The sequence below is a fragment of the Carlito syrichta genome, unplaced genomic scaffold (genome assembly GCF_000164805.1).
Source record: "Carlito syrichta isolate Samal-C Ts95f unplaced genomic scaffold, Tarsius_syrichta-2.0.1 Scaffold70959, whole genome shotgun sequence".
In the NCBI taxonomy this organism is placed as follows: domain Eukaryota; kingdom Metazoa; phylum Chordata; class Mammalia; order Primates; family Tarsiidae; genus Carlito; species Carlito syrichta.
The window spans coordinates 62003-82385 of record NW_007015055.1 but is presented as its reverse complement, the minus strand read 5'-3'; the positions used below and the strand labels follow the sequence as shown (position 1 = coordinate 82385).

General features: G+C 42.3%; 1 pseudogene across 1 annotated transcript; it reads left to right on the top strand.

Moving 5' to 3' along the window:
* The first annotated feature begins 12441 nt into the window (after window positions 1-12441).
* Window positions 12442-13786, top strand: LOC103254422 (annotated as a pseudogene). Its single transcript, XR_002481596.1, has one exon. The product of XR_002481596.1 is annotated as a transformer-2 protein homolog beta pseudogene (transcript).
* Window positions 13787-20383: the final 6597 nt, after the last annotated feature.

Below are 20383 nucleotides of genomic sequence, written 5' to 3'. Positions count from 1 at the left end.
GCAGCCTCGACCTGCTGGGCTCCGGCGATCCTTCCGCCTCAGCCTTCTGAGTAGCCAGAATTACAGGCATGCGCTACCACGCCCAACTGATTTTTTGATTTATTGTAGAGATGAGGTCTCGCCACTCAGGCGGGTCTCGAACCTGCGGGCTCAGGCAATCCACTCACCTCAGCCTCCCAAAGGCGCGGGATTGCAGGCTGAGCCACCGAGCCGGGCTAGGCCCGACTTTTTTATTTTTAATTTTTTGTAGCAATGAGGTGTCTCTATGTTGCCTCTGCTGGTCTTGAACTCCTAGGCTCAAGCAATCCTTCTGCCTAGGCCTTTCAATGTGCTAGGATTATAGGTGTGAGCCACCATACCCAGCCTCATTCCTATATTCTGATTTCTGAATTTCTCAGCTTCAGGCATGATCTTTTGATTTTCTGTTATGGCAGCTGAGGATTTAGTTTGTGTGTGTGTGTGTGTGTGTGTGTGTGTGTGTGTGTGTATTTTGTCATTCCAGGAATATTTTTGTTCCCTCATCCTCCTATTACAGGTATTTGTAACTTTTCTTAGGTTGGTGTTCAGTGTTTACTCGTTAAGATTGAAAGTGCCATTCACAGTTAAGCCATGTAGTAATCTGTGACCACTTTTACTTTCCTATATAATTTTTGGTTTTCCCTAAAATTTGTAGTTTTTTTTTCTTTGTTTTTCTGTTATGTTCTCACTAATTTGGTTCAAATTGCAACTTGTTCACATTTCTTTTTTTTTTTTTTTTTTTGAGTTGGAATTTCACTCTGTCACTCAGGCTGGAGTACAGTGGCATGCTCACGGCCACCATAGCCTCGCCCTGCTAGACTCAGATGATCCTTCTCCTTCAACCTTCCAAGTAGCTGGAACTACAGGCACATGTCACCACACCCTGCTAATTTTTTTATTTATTGTAGAGATGAGGTCTTGCCAAGTTGCCCAGGCTGGTCTCGAACCTGTGGGTTCAGGCAATCCTCTCACCTCAGCTTCCCGAAGTACTGGGATTATAGGCGTGAGCCATTGTACCTGGCCTTGTTTAGATTTCTATTCCGGAAGGTCATACATTTCAGGTATTGTGTTGGCTTTATCTTCCTGAGGATGTGCTCCCATCTGAACTGGCTGTCTCCTGTTTTTATGCATACCTGTTATCCTGGGACTTCCCTTCATCAGCAATTTAGGGGTACTCTTGCCTCTGTGTGTTGACTCTTGTTCTCTAGATCTCATGTCTTTTTTCTTGGCTTAGTCTTGTATTTTTGCAGAACATTTTCTCGAAGTAGCTGCCTGAGAATGGATTTGTGTGAGTTAAGCACTGAGTCTTTTTTTTTTTTTTTGAGTTGGAGTCTCACTCTGTCACCCAGACTAGAGTGCAATGGCCGCTCCTGGCCACTGCAGCCTTGACCTGCTGGGCTCCGGTGATCCTTCTGCCTCAGCCTTCCAAGTAGCCGGAATTACAGGCATGCGCTACCATGCCCGGCGGATTTTTTTGATTTATTGTAGAGATGAGGTCTCACCAAGTTGCCCAGGCGGGTCTCGAACCCGCGGGCTTAGGCAATTCACTCACCTCGGCCTCCCAAAGGCTGAGCCACTGAGCCCAGCTGCTCTGAGACTTTTTTTTTTTTTGAGTTGGAGTCTCACTCTGTCACCCAGACTGGAGTGCAGTGGCCGCTCCCGGCCACCGCAGCCTCGACCTGCTGTCCTCTGGTGATCCTTCCACCTCAGCCTTCCAAGTAGCTGGAATTACAGACTTGCGCTACCACGCCTGGCTGATTTTTTTTAAATTTATTGTAGAGATGAGGTCTCGCTGCCCAGGCGGGTCTTGAACCCGCCGGCTCAGGCAATCCACTCACCTCAGCCTCCCAAAGGCGCGGGATTACAGGCTGAGCCACTGAGCCTGGCTTTCTGAGATTTTTAATAGCTGAAAATGTCTTATTCTATCCTTACTCTTAATTGATTGTTTGACTGGGTATAGAATTCTAGCTTGAAATATTTCCTTTGAAATTTTTCAGGCACGCTCCATTTTTTCTTATTTCTTTCATTCTTCCTACATTGCTCGAGAAACCCAAAACCATTCTGATTCTGATTTGGATTAGTTCTTTTCTTCGTCCCCCAGTGTTTGAAATTTCACTATAATATGCCTTAATTTGGTAAGGCACTTGATACTGAGTACTTGACAAATCTTTTCCACCTATTGTGCTAAATAATTGATGAACCCTTTCAATCTGGAAACTCTTTTTGAATTATTTTGTTGATGACTTTCTTTGCTCCTTTTTTCTTCCTTGAACTCTTGTTATTTAGATATTGGTCTTTCAGACAGGTCTTCTAGTATTCTTATCCTTTTCTATTGAGTTTTTCATTTCGGCTATCACATTGTTTACTGAGAAAGCAAGATGTGTTCACTTTTCGACTATCTTCTTTTTGTCTTTTTCTTTTTCTCCTAGAGGTTTCTTCTGCCTGCATAGTCTCTGTCGGGAATGGACTACATAATTTGAAGAGCAGAGTACAGAATGAAAATGTTGGGCACCTTGCTCAATATTTATTAAAGAGTTCCGAGACAGCAGTAGCAGAGAGCATGAAACTAAACACAGGGGCTCAGAGTTCTAAGTCCAAGGTGCTGTGTGACTCCCAGGTCACAGCCCTATAAAACTGATCCTGGTCTCTTTTTCTTCCAACTTGCTTTTTGTGTTTTTCTCTCTTTTGTGAGTTCTAGATGCCTAGCAATTTTTGACTGTTTGCTCATATTCGATAGTGGTATTCTAAAAAGCTGATTGGAAGCTCTGAATATGCAGGCAAGGCTTACCAGCCAACGGTGAGCCTCACGGTTGGTTGCTCTGACTGGGGAAGTTCAGTACCGGGCTTTCAGTATCTTTATATTTCTCCTCTCAGAGTAATGGCTGATCAGATTCCCACAGATGTCCTTTCAGTTTCCCCAGCCTGGATGTGAGGCCTTACTATAGCAGCCTTTTGGGAAGACTGTTGGTAGAGGGGGCAAGAGTCAGTGGTATGTTAGAGCTGGTTCATACTAGCTCATCAGAACTAATTGTTAAATTTTCAGAAATTTTGCAAGTAAGTTGCTAAATGTAACAATTATTAAAAATTACACAAATTGACAGTTAAATGTTATATTAAAAAATGAGATAACACTAAAAACTCATCACTTTCTAATTATTTTATTATACTTTGTTATAATGGATGCCCTTGAGGTTATTTATTATGCCTATTCTATCTATATGGTGAAGCTACCATGTTAAGATATTTATACCACAAGAATCAGCAGATATTGCAAATAACTACCCTCTTTCTCCCAACCCACCTGGGCTGGGATCTGGTACACAGATGTTCATATAAACTGCCTTCACTTTACCTAGTGATCTCTGTTCTAGGTAACCCTCTGTCTTAACCCTCCTCAGAGATAACCTCTAGCCTTTTGCAAGGGTAAGCAGTTGCCTGCCTGCCTGCCTGCCTAGACGAACGAGTGAGGCCATAGATCGGTAACTGGACTGCATTTCAGGAAAATTTTCTGTTTAATCCTTCCCCATTTTGTCCTCAGCTTCCAATTTCTGGGCCCTTTGCAGGGAGTGTTCCTTGGTGCTTACCTTAGGATTTTGTTTTCTTGAGTCTCTGAGTCCTTTAACTCTTGTTCATTTATTTTCTAATTTGTGTCTGTAATCTTCAGTTCTTTTTGACCTTGTGAGTTTATGTCTTTAAAGGAAATTTCCCTTTGTCTGGAGAAGGATCAACAAGAGCTATGTGTTTAGTCTACTATCCTTACCCAGAAGTCCAGGATCTAATTTTTTTTCTTGATAAAGCAGGATTTATTGAGAAGACAGAAAAGCTCCCACAGTGGGAGGGGACCTGAAGGGGTTGCCCTGGGATCTAATTCTTGATAAAAACAGGCAAATAGCCTCAATAGTTTAAGTGGGTTCTAAATAGGCCTAGCCAATCCCCTGTTGGTTTGCAAGTCATATGTAGTTGGCATCAGGAAAAATATTTATTGATTCTGGGACATATTTCATTTCCCTAAAGAAAGAAGCAGTTGTTTAAAAGTAGTTGTTGAACCAGATGACCTGTATTTGTTTTCTTGTTTGTTTGTTTGAAGATGTGATGGGGTCTTGCTCTGTTACCCAGGCTAAAGTACAGTGGTGAGATCATCACTCACGTAGCCTTGAACTCCTGGGCCCAAGTGATCCTCCTATCTCAGCCTCCAAAAGTGCTGAGATTACATGTGTGGAGCCACTATGCCCGACCTGTATTCATTTTTTTGTATGGATGTATGAGGAGATAAGTAAACATACTGAACAACTCCAGGTCCCATGATTTGGTCTTGAGAACTGCAACTGTGGTGCCCCGTTGTTCCTAACGAGTTGGCACTTCTAGTTGCCCATGGCAGCTGGATCTGAGGACCTGGTCATCTCGGCCACTCTGGAGGGCTTTATTGCGCCCTCATCCGGTGCGTCTACCAGCCTTGCGACTTTGTCTCCCTGGAATTTGATGTGCTTGCTTTGGTCAGACTCTCATTACCCTGAATTTCATACTGGGTCACCTCATAGTCCACTGAGTTCTCCTTTGTTTGTTTATTGGCAGTTACCTTTAAAGCCAGTGTGTAGAAAGGTCAGAGGATACTAAGACAGCAACTCCAGTAGAAGACTTTGCCTGTGATCCTTCAGAAGGGAGTTTGCTCTCAGACTCTTGAAGAAACTCATGGATTTCTCTTTTGAAGAATCCATATATTTTCACATATTTCTTTAAAAAGATTTTTGAAGATCAAGACAGTGACAGCTGTGCCTAAAAGAAATAAATAATCTGATCAGGTCTCTTTTGACACCATACATGTGAACTAGATTAAGGGTCCAGGTGAACCTCCTTGTTCACAGTTGTGATGATAGTAATCGTTTCCCAGGATCCAAGTATGTAGGAATATGCAGTTGCCAAGCTTTATTAATTATGTATAAAAAAAAGGCTTCTGGCAACTGCTGCTGGTTGCTCTTTCCAGTCTCTCCTTTCCTTGCTTACCATCTTTTGTGTTTGAGTTCTTTTCAGTTTATATGATGACTCTGTATGAGCTAATGACTGTTTTGTTTTTAATCCTTTGTAGTTATTGGTGATTTTCCTGGGAAGATATGCTGCTTGTTCTTTTTTTTTTTTTTTTGAGTTGGAGTCTCATTCTGTCGCCCAGGCTGGAGTGCAGTGGCATGTTCACGGCCACCCCAGCGTTGACCCGCTGGGCTCCGGTGATCCAAAGAAATTTTTTTTTTTTTTTTGAGTTGGAGTCTCACTCTGTCGCCCAGACTGGAGTGCAGTGGCCGCTCCCGGCCACTGCAGCCTCGACCTGCTGGGCTCCAGCGATCCTTCTGCCTCAGCCTTCCGAGTAACCGGAATTACAGGCACGTGCTACCATGCCCGGCTGATTTTTTTTTATTTATTGTAGAGATGAGGTCTTGCCATGTTGCCCAGGTGGGTCTCGAACCCGTGGGCTCAGGGAATCCACTCTCCTCAGCCTCCCAAAGCACGGGATTATAGGCTGAGCCAACAAGCCTGGTTTCCAAAGAAATTTTTAAATGAACTTTATTTATATGAAAAATCTTTTAGGAGTACAACTATTAAATTATCTTGTTTTGCATATTTAACAAATCACCTGAAGTGAAAAGAAATTCTGTGAAATGGGACTGTCTCTGTTACCTAGGCCCTGTGACTGCCATGCTTGCCATAGCCTCTTCCTCAAAACTGGCCTGCACATGCCTTGGCAGTGCCCACTGTGTGCACTGGAAATAGGAAGTGTGTAAGAAGGAGGGCCTGGGTGTCAGGGCCTGGGGAGAACTATGTAGGTTATGAAAAGCTTGCCCAGGTTCTTGGTCCTGGTCATGGTCGTGGTCATGGTCATGGTGACTGCCAGCCTGATGGGCAGCTTCAGTCTGTTCCTTTCTCAGCCGTGATGGCCAAGCGGTGAGCTCTGGGGTGATGGCATAGCCTGTCACTGCTGCCATACCCCTCACTCTTTGTGTTTGCCAAACTTATCAGCAGGTTCTTTTTTTCTGACTCCTTTCTCATAGTGCTTTGTATAAAATAAGTTTTAAGGTGAGACCCTTCAAGAACTTGAATGTACAGTCATAGTCTGTGTTAAAACTTTTGTTAAATCTGGGCTACCGTTGAGATAGCAGATGGCTGTTATAAAATGGGAACATATCAACTGTAAAAAGAAACCAATGTGGATTAAATCATAATTTAAAATATCTCTGCGATTCACAAAAGTGTTTTTCCTTAGCTATTAATGTTAGCTATTAATGTTGTGGTAGTTCTCTTTTTATTCCTCTTTTAACAAAACTAAAGAATAAAAAATAAACACAGAAAACGACCAGGGTTGCTTTGGAGTTTCTTCTTTCAGAGATTTTTGGGACATGGACTTTCCAAAGCTAAAGAAACTTAAAAAAAGCAAGACACTTTTAATAGCAAGGCTGCTATGTGCTTTTTGTTTTTATTCAGTGAGTTGTCAAAAAATGAATTACACTTAACAAGAATACTTGGCCATCTTGTAATATACGACTTTGCATGTACTCCTCCCTGCCCCCAACAGGTACCTTCTCTTCCCTGTGCCCCTTGCACCATTGCCCAGAGAGGTTACATGTGGCCGTGTGCTGAGACAGCTTACAGTGCTTCTGACTGGTCCTGATGCTTAGCTCAGTGCCAAGGCTCATCATTTGTTAAATGGAGAAAATAAATCAGTATCTATTTCCAGACTTGTGCCTCTCATGACCCTTCTCTATAAAGCTGCTGCAAGGATCTGTCAAAAGTACTGATCTTCAGTGGCCTCTGGGTGCCTCCAGTCTTGCCTGTCAGACTCTTTTCCCATGCAAGATTGTTTTATTTTTTTGAGTTGGAGTCTCACTCTGTCGCCCAGACTGGAGTGCAATGGCACGCTCCCAGCCACCACAGCCTCGACCTGCTGGGCTCCAGCAGTCCTTCCGCCTCTGCCTTCCAAGTAGCTGGAACTACAGGCGCATGCTACTATGCCCGGCTAATTTTTTTGATTTATAGTAGAGATGAAGTCTCACCAAGTTGCCCAGGCAGGTCTCGAACCCGCAGGCTCAGGCAATTCACTTACCTCGGCCTCCCAAATCACAGGATTACAGGTTGAGCCACCAAACCCGGCCTGTTTTTGAAATTTTAAAATTAGCATTGTATTTGTCATCAGAAAGTCAAACAACTTCAAATGCAAAAGAATTCCTAACTTGCCTCCCCAAATAGCCAGTTTGCTGGTTATTATACAGCACATCTTTCAGGCTGAGCGCAATGGCTTATGCCTGTATTCTCAGCACTTTGGTAGGCTGAGGGGGAGGATTACTTGAGCCCAGGATCCTGTTTGAGACCAGCCTGAGCGAACAGTAAGACCTTATCTCTACAAAAAATAAAAAAGTTGGTCGGACATGTGGCATGCCCTGCAGACCCAGCTACTTGAGCTGAGGTGAGATCTCTTGAGCCCAGGAGGTGTTGCTGCAGTGAGCTGTGATTGCACCCCTGCACTGTAGCCTGAGTGTCAGAGTGAGACTCTGTCTTATACATATATACATACATAAATATGTCTATATAAATACATCTTTCTATGTATTTGCAAACTACACGTGGTCTTTTCAATTTTGTTTGTTTTGCACCAGTAGTATTATGCTAAAATAGTGTGTCTCCCCTTGCCACCTCCCCCGACTTGGGAAAACAATTTAATATCATGGAAATTAATCCTTTGTGCGTATTGCAAATATATTGTCCCATTCCTTTGCTTGTGTTTTAACCTTATGATGTCTTTTTTCCAAATAGAAGTTTAACATTTGTATTTAGGTATGCCGACATTGTAAGGCGAATGTGCAGAAAGAGAGGACAAGCTGAGTGATTAAATAAAATGTATTAGAGGAAAAGGAGAGAAAGACTGGCCCTAAAGAAGAACTAGCAGCTTTTGTTCTCTTGCAGGCCCCTTATAAAACCCCAGTCGAGGTTTATCAGCTGGAGAAGCAGTTTATGGAGTATGAACTGGCCTTGAGATGCAGATATCGGCACTGTTGAGGGCTGCTTGTCCCAAGTCCTGGAAGTGCAGATGTCTACACTAAACCAGTCTCTCTCAGGATGTTGTTAATCACTTGTCTCTGAAATGCACCCTGAGGAAAGCAAACACTGATAGTACCAGGAAGTTATCAGTCACATTAGCTTTGGGATGAGGTCTCAGGAAAGCAGATATTGGCAGCAAAGCAATTAGTACTAGGATGCTAATGTTAGAGCAGAGTGTTAGATTTATGGACCTTTGCGACTCTGTGCTCCCCTTGTGAGGTTCACATGATGAGTAGTTTTAACTACAACCTCCTCTCCCATCCCCCTACAAACCCTATCAGGTATTTTGTGTCTTGTTTAGGAAGTGTTAACTTCCCACTAAGGTTATAACATCATTCTCCCATATTTGGGAATATTGGATTTTGCATTTTACTTAATCTGCCGCTTTCAAATTTTTGTTTATGACGTACCTTTTCATTCAGGTGTTGAGTTTTCTCAGTTTATTCAACCATCTTGCTGTTCCCACTTATTTGACATGTCTCTTTAATCATTTGGGATGCGGTTTTATTTATCCTCTTACTTTTTTCTATACTGATGCTATGCTGCCTTGATTACCATAGCCTTAAATTATACTTTGGGAGTTACAGTTTTCTCACCTTGAATCTTACCGATCTATTTACAATACTTTTTAAGATTTAGATATAAATCACATACTGTAAAATTTACCTTTTTTTTTTTGGTTTTTTTTTTTTTGAGTTGGAGTCTCACTCTGTCGCCCAGACTGGAGTGCAGTGGCCGCTCCCGGCCACTGCAGCCTCGACCTGCTGGGCTCCAGCGATCCTCCTGCCCCAGCCTTCCAAGTAGCCGGAATTACAGGTGCGCGCTACCATGCCCAGCTGATTTTTTGATTTTATTGTAGAGACGAGGTCTCGCCTGCCCAGGCGGGTCTCGAACCCGCGGGCTCAGGCAATCCACTCACTTCAGCCTCCCAAAGGCACGGGATTACAGGCTGAGCCACCGAGCCCGGCTAAAATTTACCTTTTTAAAGTATGCAGTTCACTGACGTTTAGTGTATTCATGAAGTTGTGCAGTCATCACACTGTCTGATTAGAGAACGTTTTCATCACCCCTTCAATACTTCATACCCATCAGCAGTTACTCACCTTCCCTTTCTCCCCCCAGTGGTTGCTCTAGGCAACCATTGTTCTACTTATATCTATAGATTTGCCTATTCTGGACATTTCATATGCCTTTTGTGTCTGGTTTCTTTCACTTAACTTTCAAGGTCCATCTGTATTGCAGTCTTTATTAATACTTTGCTCCTTTTTATGGCTGAATAAATATTCCGTTGTTTGATATACCACAGTTTGTTTATCCATTCATTTGATGAGACGGACGTTTGGGTTTGTTCCCACCTTCTGCCTGCTCTGAACAGTGCTGCTGTAAACTTTTGTGTACAAGTATTTGAGATCTTTTTGGGTATATACCTAGGAGTAGAATTGATGGGTCATGTGGTAATTTTCTGTTTAATTTTTAAAAACATGATCTTTTATCTGATAAGTTTATTGAAGTTATGTTAAATCAAATACTTTTTAATTTGATGATTTAACTTGAAAGCCCCAGCTAGCATATAGTTTGCAGGTAATGACAGATTTTTACGCCTTTCCTTTCAATGTTTTAGTCTTTTTTTGTAATGTGATGGCTGACATTGTTTTATCTCTAGCTGTTTCTGGGAATGATTCTAATATTTTACCATTGTGTATGCTATTTTTTGTAAGTTTCTGGTAGATCCCATTTATTATTATATTAATATAAATATATATTAATATATTGTTAGATTTCTCTGTTTCTAGTTTGCTAAGAATTTTTATCAGGAATAAGTACTTAATCTGTTTAGGCTGCTAATATAGAATACCATAGACTGGGTGGCTTATAAACAACCAAAATGTATTTCTCACAGTTCTAGAGACTGAAAAGTCCCAGATAAAGGCACTAGCTGATTTGGAGTCTGATAAGGGTCTATTTCCTAGTTTTTATTTTTTTATTTTTGAGTTGGAGTCTTACTCTGTCGCCCAGGCTGGAATGCAGTGGCACGCTCACAGCCACTGCTGCCTAGACCTACTGGGCTTAGGCGATCCTTCCACCTCAACCTTCCAAGTAACTGGAACTACAGGCGTGCGCCACCATGGATGGCTAATTTTTTGATTTATTGTAAAGACAAGGTCTCACCAAGTTGTCCAGGCTGGTCTTGAACCCCTGGGCTCAGGCAGTCCTCCCGCCTCTGCCTCCCAAAGTTCTGGGATTACAGGCTTGAGCTGCCATGCCCGCGGTTTCCTAGTTTTTAGATGGCCATCTCCTTAGGAGGAGAGAGCTCCCTGGGTTTCTTTTACAAGAGCACTGATCCCACTCATGAGGGATCCATTCTTATGACCTAATCACCTCCCAGAAGCCCCAACTCAAAATTGGGGATTAAGCTTCAACATTTGAATTTTGGAGGGTATAGGACATAAACATTGTCTATAGCAGTGCTAAATATTATTTCTCTTTAAGAATTGATTGAGATATGACTTCTTAAACTGTTAAACTTTAACAGCATTGGGCTTGCACACTACTATTTGCCCTCCTTGCTTCTTAGTTACTTTGGTGGATGTTTCTTCCTAATCAGACTATTACAGAGGAACTTTCTGAACATATGGATAACTTAATGTGTTTTGTGTATCTGTGAGCAATCTGAAAACCTCCGTTTGTTCTGGAAAATCTATAGTGCTGGGTTCTGCAATGGGGTAGAGCCATACATGTTAGTTAGACCGTAGTCCAGTGTGGTTATTGTCTTTGGTCCTCTCATTCCCTTCTTTTTTCCTATAAACTAAATAATTTAAAATCTTGTTCTTCAGAGTCAAGAAACACTCCTTTACATGTTTAATAAATATACTTCATAATTGGTTTCATTGCTCCTCCTACTTTACTTCTGACTTTTTAAAAAAAACTACAGATTGCTTTGAATTTTCAGCAAAGTGGCAAATTATCCCTGTTCATAGGGTGCTTATTACCATGGTAACCAGGAGCCAACTCGTTCTTGAAGTGAGGCAGGATTCTGATCCATTGCTTTCAGAAGGAGCTAAAACAATTCACTATAAAAGCTTAAGATGGGGGTGCGGGGTGGGGGGGGGAAGAAAACAATCCTAATACCTTTTTTGTAGGCTTGACAGCATGGCCTGCTCAGGGTGTGTCTGACCACCCTCGTATACACAGGCACGGGTGAGGTAGTTTGTAGAGGAAGTAAAACCCCTTGAGTTGACCTTCTCTGTCACATTACAGAAACGTGACAAGTCCTGGTACTCTTCCACCTGCCGAGATCGAGTAGCTTCCTGTTGAGACTCTCTGCTCCTTTCCAACCACATTGAAGACAGCAGGAAAAAGAAGATCCGGGCTAGAGGATTAAATGAGGCAAAAGCAAAAAGTGCTTTGAGTCTCGGGTCAGGTTGCTCCGTTTAGGGCAAGCTTTGGTCTGAATCCATTGTGTTTGATTTTGAAGTGCTTTTTCTTTTCTTTTGTTTTTTTTTTTGAGTTGGAGTCTCACTCCGTGGCATGCTCCCAGCCACTGCAGCCTCGACCTGCTGGGCTCTGGCGATTCTTCCACCTCAGCCTTCCAAGTAGCTGGAACTACAGGTGTGCGCTACCATGCCCGGCTAATTTTTTGATTTATTGTAGAGATGAGGTCTCACCAAGTTGCCCAGGCAGGTCTCGAACCCGCGGGCTCAGGCAATCCACTCACCTCAGCCTCCCAAAGCGCTGGGATTACAGGCTAGGCCACCGAGCCCTGCTAGTGCTTTTTCTTAAGATTTGCTATGGGACAGATTTGTGGGGGACCTGAATCTTAGATATTTTTCTGAGCGTTTGTGTTTGAAGCTAAGATGTGGGGGAGCAGCTTTGGTGGGGAGAGAAAAAGAATAGATGAGCGTTCAAGATTTGCTGCCCAAAATATCCTGATTTCACAGAGAATTGAAAATAAAAGTGCCGGCCTCGGTGGCTCAGCCTGTAATCCCAGCACTTTGGCAGGCTGAGGTGAGTGGATTGCCTGAGGCCGCGGGGTTGGAGACCCGCCTGGGCAACTTGGCGAGACCTCATCTCTACAATAAAACAAAAAAAATTAGCCGGGCGTGGTAGCGCGCGCCTGTAGTTCCAGCTACTCGGAAGGCTGAGGCGGAAGGATCGCCGGAGCCCAGCAGGTCGAGGCTGCGGTGGCCGGGAGCGCCCACTGCACTCCAGTCTGGGTGACAGAGTGAGACTCCAACTCAAAAAAAAAAAGAAAAGGAAAGAAAACTAAATTTCCCAATGGCTAGTAATAGAAGGCTCCCTAATCCTTTTAGCTTATGAATACAATTAAAGAGTTTAGGAGGAGCGCTTCGGCTCCGGGCGGCTCGGGAACCAGTGCGTAGAGCGAGGCTGTGGCGGAGCCTCAGAGAAGGCGCAAGCGGTTGGCAGCTTCCGTGGAAGCACGTGACAGCACCTGGGAGTCAAGAGCGACAGCGGCAAGCAGAACTACGGCGAGCTGGAATCCCGTTCTGCTTCCAGAAGTGGAAGTGCTCACGGATTGGGGAAATCTGCAAGGCATACCCCTGCAAGGTCTTGCTCCAAGGAAGATTCCAGGCGTTCCAGATCAAAGTCCAGGTCCAGATCTGAATCTAGGTCTAGATCCAGAAGAAGCTCCCTAAGGCATTATGCAAGGCCACGGTCTCGGGCCCGCTCCCATAGACGATCCCGTAGCAGATGTCACGGTCGAGATTATCGTAGACGGCACAGCCACAGCCATTCTCCCATGTCTACTCGCAGGCGCCATGTTGGGAATCGGGCAAATCCTGATCCAAACTGTTGTCTTGGAGTATTTGGTTTGAGCTTGTACACCACAGAAAGAGATCTAAGAGAAGTGTTCTCTAAGTATGGTCCCATTGCCGATGTCTCTATTGTACATGACCAGCAGTCTAGACATTCAAGAGGATTTGCCTTTGTGTATTTTGAAAATGTAGATGATGCCAAGGAAGCTAAAGAACGTGCCAATGGAATGGAACTTGATGGGTGTAGAATCAGAGTTGATTTCTCTATAACAAAAAGACCACATACCCCAACACCAGGAATTTACATGGGGCGACCTACCTATGGCAGCTCTCGACGTCGGGATTACTACCACAGAGGATATGATTGAGGTTATGATGATCGGGACTACTACAGCTGATCATACAGAGGAGGAGGTGGAGGAGGATGAGGATGGAGAGCTGCGCAAGACAGGGATCAGATTTATAGAAGGCGGTCACCTTCTTACTACAGTCGTGGAGGATACAGATCACGTTCCAGATCTCGATCATACTCACCTCGTCGCTAAAGACTTTCCGAAATCTGCCCTTGAGCTGGGATATTGTTTGTGGACAATATTTTTTATTGTCTCTTGTTTAAAAAGTGAACAGTGCCTAGTGAAGTTAGGTTACATTTACACCTTTTATGATGACTACTTTTGGTGGAGTTGAAATGCTGTTTTCATTCTGCATTTGTGTAGTTCGGTGCTGTGTTCAAAGTTTAGTGTTTTCAGAAAAGTATGTTTTGCATGTATTTTTTATAGTCTCAATTTTGACTGCTGAGAAGTTTCTATTGTACAAAACTTCATTTAAAAGGTTTTTCTACTGATCCAGGGTATTCTGAAGATCGAAGCCTGTGTGTAAAATGCTACAAATGGCAAAAAGCAACAATAAACAGTTTGATTAAAAAAAAAAAAAAGTTTAGGAAAATCAAAGCATAATTCATTTTAGACTAACCAAACAATTTCTTCTTTACAGATTGTGGTGATCAAAAGGGGTATTAAATTTTTTTTTTAATTTAATTTTAAAAATAGGGACAGGGTCTTGCTGTGGTGGCCAGGTTGATCTCAAATTCCTGGCCTCAAGTAGTCCTCCCACCTTGGTCACCTAAAGTGCTGGGATTATAGGCATGAGCTACCATGCATGTAATAATAATTTTATTACTATCAGAGAAGGGGAGGATTTGAGATTCAGAATAGAAAACTCCAAATAATTCAAACTTTGGGGACCTTTCATGTGAATTAGAACAAAACGATTGGTTTAAGTTTACCATCTAAAACAATGGCATAATTTTTATTCTCCAAGTATTTTAGTGTCTATAACATATTATTTGGGGCCCATTAGATACAGCAGTGAACAAAACTAAGTCTGTTCTCTTCGAACTGATGCCCTAGCAGAGAGCAATGAACCAACACGGACACCTATCAGAAGGAAGGGGAAAATGCTGCAGACAATCTAAAGCAAGGATAATGGGGGAGAGGGAATATGGGGAACAGCACTCGTGGGAACAGTGAAGGGGTGTCTCTGAGAAGGTGACTCTGGAGCTGGAACCTGGAAGATGCGGAAGAGTCACGGGTGACTATCTGGAGGAAGAAGCAGAGGGAATGGCCCCATGTGAAAGCTCTGAGTGGGATTGCACTTTGGGTATTCAGGAAAAGCAAGAAGATTCCTGTCATTGGAGCAGAGTGAGCAAAGGAGAGACAGAACGTGAGAAGCACAGGGGACATGGTAGAAGATGGGATGCAGTAACTTCCCTCCCTGTTTTCTTGTAGGGTCACTCTGGCTGCTGAATTTGAGAGTAGATATGAAAGCAGAGTGCACGTGAAAAGTGGTGGTGACTTGAATGCAGGGGAGGAGCAGTGGACCAGGTGTTTTGTAGTTGGATTGTGAATATATTTTGAAGGTCGAGCTAACGGGATTGCTTATGTGGCTTGTGAGAGAAAAAAGGAGTCAAGGATGACTCGAGGTTTGGGGAAAAATGTTGCTGTTTACTAAAATAGGAAAGACTTTGGAGGGTGGGGGTGGAATGTTCACAGGGAATCAAGATTTTTACTTTGGACTTGTTGAGTATAAGGTTCTTACTTGACATCCAAGTGGAGATTTTGAATAGGCAGAACATTCGCCTCCCCTTCTGGGGGAGATGTTCAAAGGCCCCAGCAGATGCCTGAAACTTTGGATAGTACTGAGGCCTATACATGCTGTGCACGGGTTTCTTTTTCCTTCTTCACAATTTTATAGACAGAAGTTCATTCTTACCATAGGTCTTAGCAACCTCATTCCATGATTTTCTTTCCTGATTAAGTTGAGAACTTGTACCTTTTCACAAGAAGGAAACACTTGACAGCTTCTATTTGGCATATCCAGGCTGGCAGCGTCACTATTGTGCTTTGGGATGGTTGATCTGATCACCATGACAACTACTGAGTGATGTATGTGGCGCGTAGACAATGTGGACACTGTGGACAAAAAGATGATTCTCATCCTGGGTGGGACAGGACAGGAGATTTCATCACTGTGCTTGATTCAGAACTTATGACTTGTTTATTTCTGGAGTTTTCATGTACTATTTTGGGACCGTGGTTGACCTTGTGTAATCGAATCCATGGATGGGGGTGTTGGGGGAGGGACTACTGTGTACAAACCTGGAGTCCTGGAGAGAGGTTTGGGCTGGCTACTTGGTGAAGCATGTAGGTAATTACAGCTGTTAGACTTAGTTGGGGGTTCAGTTCCCAAAATGAGGTGTCCTGGAGCATTGTGGGAACTCACAGAATATTTTAAAAATTTCGAGGAGAACAGTATGCTGGGATGTGTGCATGATGGCTGTTTTTTTAAAAAGGTGTTTGAGATGTGTGCGTTTTGTCTTCCTAGCTCAGTTGTGTGCATTTGTGTAGTACACCCAGTGCTTCTCACAGACACGATGATGGTCCATAAGCAAAACTCTATATGTGACTCTTTTTCATAAACATAAGTTCACATTTTACTCACATTGTTCCCCATTATTTAAATCAGTTCTATTATAGCAGAACTGACTGTACTTAGGCAGAAGTTTCTGGAGGGCGGAGTAGAGGATCTGCCCTGGAAGCGAGAGCATCAGAGAGGCCCGGAAAAGGGCTGATGGAGATTTGTGTAACGTGTCTTTTAAAAAGTAGTTTATTTCTAGAATGCATGCATCTTTTGAATTCTTTTTTCATGTATTATTCCTATCTTAAAATTGTTTAAAATTCTTTACTTCCAGGAATCACGTTTGTTGCAGGAGTGAATGGGTGAGTAGACCCCTCTCCTTAGGCAGTAGATACTACCTAACTTTGAGATGATTCTGCAAGTTAGGGAGAATTGGGTCTCAGTGGATGAGAAGAACATACTCCATAAGTCAACACGCAAAAAGATGTAGAGCAGTCTAGGGAACTAGTTCAGACTCCGAAGAAATGAGCACCTAAGAAGGTAAAAATCCATTCAATTATGTCAGTTGAAGAAAGTGTGTACTAGATGGATTGGATAATCTTCAAGGATGTTTAACTAGGTTTTGTGTTTCCTGACACTTGAATCACTCCCTTTCTAAAGGTTTGCCCTTTGATTCATTAGTATTTTGGAGAGTCACTGCCATTTTCTTTGTTTCTGAGATTTGCAGGAATTGGATAGAAATGTGATGGTGCAGTAGGATATTAATTATTAAAATAGCCGGGCTTGGTGGCTCAGCCTATAATCCCGTGCTTTGGCAGGCTGAGGTGAGTGGATTGCCTGAGCTCGCGGGTTTGAGACCTGCCTGGGCAACTTGGCGAGACTTCATCTCTACAATAAATCAAAAATTAGCCAGGTGTGGTAGCGCATGCCTGTAGTTCTCGCTACTTGGAAGGCTGAGGGAGAAGGATCGCCAGAGCCCAGCAGGTCGAGGCTGTGATGGCTGGGAGCGTGCCACTGCACTCCAGTCCAACTCAAAAAAAAAAAAAAAAAAATTAAAATATCTGTAGGCCTGTTTTTTCAAAAGTGCATTTTGTACTTGAAGTCCTTTTTTAAGACTAAAGAGAAAAGTTCACAGTAATTTGATTTTTCTGATTAAATGTGCTGAGTATATTTAAGATTTCTACCTACCCTCTTTGAGCCTTCTTAGTTCCATGCTAGGAAAATGATGTTTTCTTTCCCTCAAGGATACCCTTCTTTCTTAATGTTAAGTTCAAAGATAGTTTGTTGTTGTTGTTGTTTCTACTGCTTTACTTAACTTGTTTTTTGTTCCTCCCCACTCCTTCCTTATCTTCATCTTCCCAAAGAAGGGCCTGTGAAAGGCATTTATGTGTAGTTTTAGATTTGTGTGTTTCCGTAATGCAAGAGATGTAGAGCTAAATGGCATCAGACGGTCATGATGTCACTTTTCTCTTTCACCCATGCTTAGTTTTCGCCTTGTAAATTTGGGGAATACTGTACACTTAATTGCTCACAAAGAGTGATTTAAAAACAGTCTACTGGTATTTTTTAAACCTGATTCCTGGATGTTCTTTCCCTTTTAAGTTTTTTGGGTCTCCATCAAGGTTCTAAAATCTGTTTCAAATCTACTTGAGTGTTTCAGGAATGGAATGAGCACACACCAGGATCGGATTCAGTTCCCCAAATGCCTTGTTTTTTGTGCCATTTTGTTTTCTGTGTTTTTTCCTAATGTTCTTATTTCTGGATTTGTCATATAAATGGGCACTCGTATTTGTATCTTTTTATGGGTTTTATTTATTCTAAAACAATTTATTTTGTGATCTATGTGACTGTAAAATAACTTTCTGAAATCATATGCCTAAATATGTCATTGTATACGCACATACTCACTCTGCTCCCCTTTTTCTGCATAGCCCTTGACCTTTTCTACACTGTGTACCTTATTAATCTGTCTCCTAACTAGAATGTGAGCTCGATGGATGGAGATTTTGTACTTTGTTCACTTCTGTATCCCCAGTCTCTGAAAGAGCGCTTGGTACATAATAGATGCTCAATAAGCATTGAGTGAGTAGATGAGAGATCTGTTTGATAATTTAGCTCCCTAACTGTCAACTTTGAATAGGAGAAATGATTTGCCTGAACACTCAAATTCGAGTTTGATCAATTGTTTTATACTTGTGATGTGAAACAGAAGAAAAGTCACTAAGTTTAGGGATTAGGCTTCTAAGACCCTGCTTTCTCTGGGTCCTACAGGATAGTTTGTTTGAGCATAACTCTGGTGTTGCATTCTGGATGAGGCTGGCCTGAGATTACCTCCTTCTTTGAAGTTGTACATCTCGGTGGTGTAAATGTATTAATAACTTTTCCTGTGTTACTCTTGTCCTGCACTGAATAGTTTCTGATCTAGAGTAGTAGTTTGTAAATTTGAGTAAGCTATGAACTCCATCTGAAGGAAGACATTTATGAAAGTCCTTCAATGTAGATAAAATTTTCTAATTTTTATTTTACATTATAATGTAGTTAAATATGTATGCAGCCATAAAGAGCAAATAAATAGATAATACATATAGCACTTCAGTATTATTTTGGTATTACTTTGACTAAAGGTTGAAAAACTAAATTGATGCATGCTGCATAAATGCTCTGCTAATTCTTGTGTTTGTTGTTTTTTAAAGGTATTGTGGTAAGTCACCCTCACTACTTTTCTCCATTTGAACTGCTGCTGCAACCTTTGTTCACACATTGCTGGCTTTCATTTTTGCCTTCATTAAATCAGGGTTTCTGGCATATTGGAGCTATCTGTAAGTGGTCATTATTTTCCTTGTAAGTTCAGGAGCTGCGGAACATCTTAGTTGCTTATCCTTGAGTGTTTAACATTTTCCTCACCTATGTGTTTCACTCCTAGAAGCAATAATTATAGTGAATATTACTCTTTTTGAAAGTGTTTTTACATAAAATACTGAATGAACTGATTTCTAGAGGATCTGCCTAAGTGTGAATCTTGGTCTAGGGCTGTCACTTGATCATTAAGAGCCCAGGGAATGCAGTTTGCCTTCTGTTTTGCCTCCAGGTAATGCTTGCTTACTTGTTGATCACTGTAGAAGTCTTTTTTGATAAAAAACTGTTTCCCAGATTGCCTTTGACTTTGCGTAATACGTGGTATCATTGAGTATTAGTATGGACATATTGTCGAGGGTTTTGTGGGGAGAACCTGATGTACCTTGTATTTATGTAAATTTGTTATAACTTCAAATGTGGTGGGTTTTGAACTTTCAGTCATTTTGCATAATGGCTACTTCTGTGGCGACTGTGATCTCTTTCTGAGCTTTTTTTTTTGAGTTGGAGTCTCTCTGTCGCCCAGACTGGAGTGCAGTGGCTGCTCCCGGCCACCGCAGCCTCGACGATCCTTCCGCCTCAGCCTTCCGAGTAGCCAGAATTACAGGCATGCGCTGCCACGCCCGGCTGATTTTTAATTTATTGTACAGATGAGGTCTCGCCAAGTTGCCCAGGCGGGTCTCGAACCCATGGGCTCAGGCAGTCCACTCACCTCAGCTTCCCAAAGTCGCGGGCTTACAGGCTGAGCCACCAAGCCCGGCTTCTTTCTGAGCTTTTATCTCCTTTTCTGCACAGTGGTTGCAGGTTGCGAGGTATGAAAATGTTAAGGGGGTATGAGGTGCAGTTTGTGGTGACATGAGAACCACTCGGGAATAACCACTGCGGAGGAAGAGGGGCCAGCTGGTACAGTGGCCCCAAGATGCAAATGAGTTTAGGAACAGGAAGAGGGCCAGCTGAGATGTCTGTGAAAATACTTGTAAATGTAAAGCATTTCTTCCAGCTTAGGTGCCAGTATGTTTGGGGAAGACGTGTGTTTTTTCTCTTTCCAGTGGGCTGTGGTCAGCTACAAGGTGACCTTGCCCAGGGAGTAGGATCCTGCTTTGAAAGATGGAAAGGAAAAGGTTGGACTCGCAAATCACAAATTCCAACCGTTTGTGCTGAGTGTTGGATGATGACTGTTAATTTTTGTCCTAATAGTCTTTTTCTAAAAGATTGGCAAAAGGAAAGAGAGGAATTGGCTTATTCCCAGAAATTTGGGGTGAGGGAGTTTTGTATCATTTTCTTACTCTTACCATAGTCCCCTTCACTTTGACCCTCTTGACTTTGTTGCCTGGTGTGTGATAGTTCTGCCATCCAGCACCCCAGCCCTGAAATCTCATCTTGGATATCAGATTCTCCTTTGTGGTTTGGTTTGCTAATAATTGAAGTACCTAGGGGTTCTGGGTGTGAACTGTGCATACTTTAGAATTAATTTAGAGCCAGGGAAGTTTGAGTTTTCTATTGTAGTAATTAATAAAATATCATGACTTTAAAAATATATAAAACTGTTACACAGAAGTAATCAAAACATAATAGGACATACTTTGTGTTTTTATAGCATAAACCTTAAAGATAGAAGTATTTTTAGGCTTCTTAGTGTCCTCTTCCTTTTAGTTTGGGTGTGCAGGAGACTGTTTATCAGAAATTCTGTTAGTGCTGATGCTAGTTTGACTTTTTAAAAAAATCTGTATAAACATGACCCT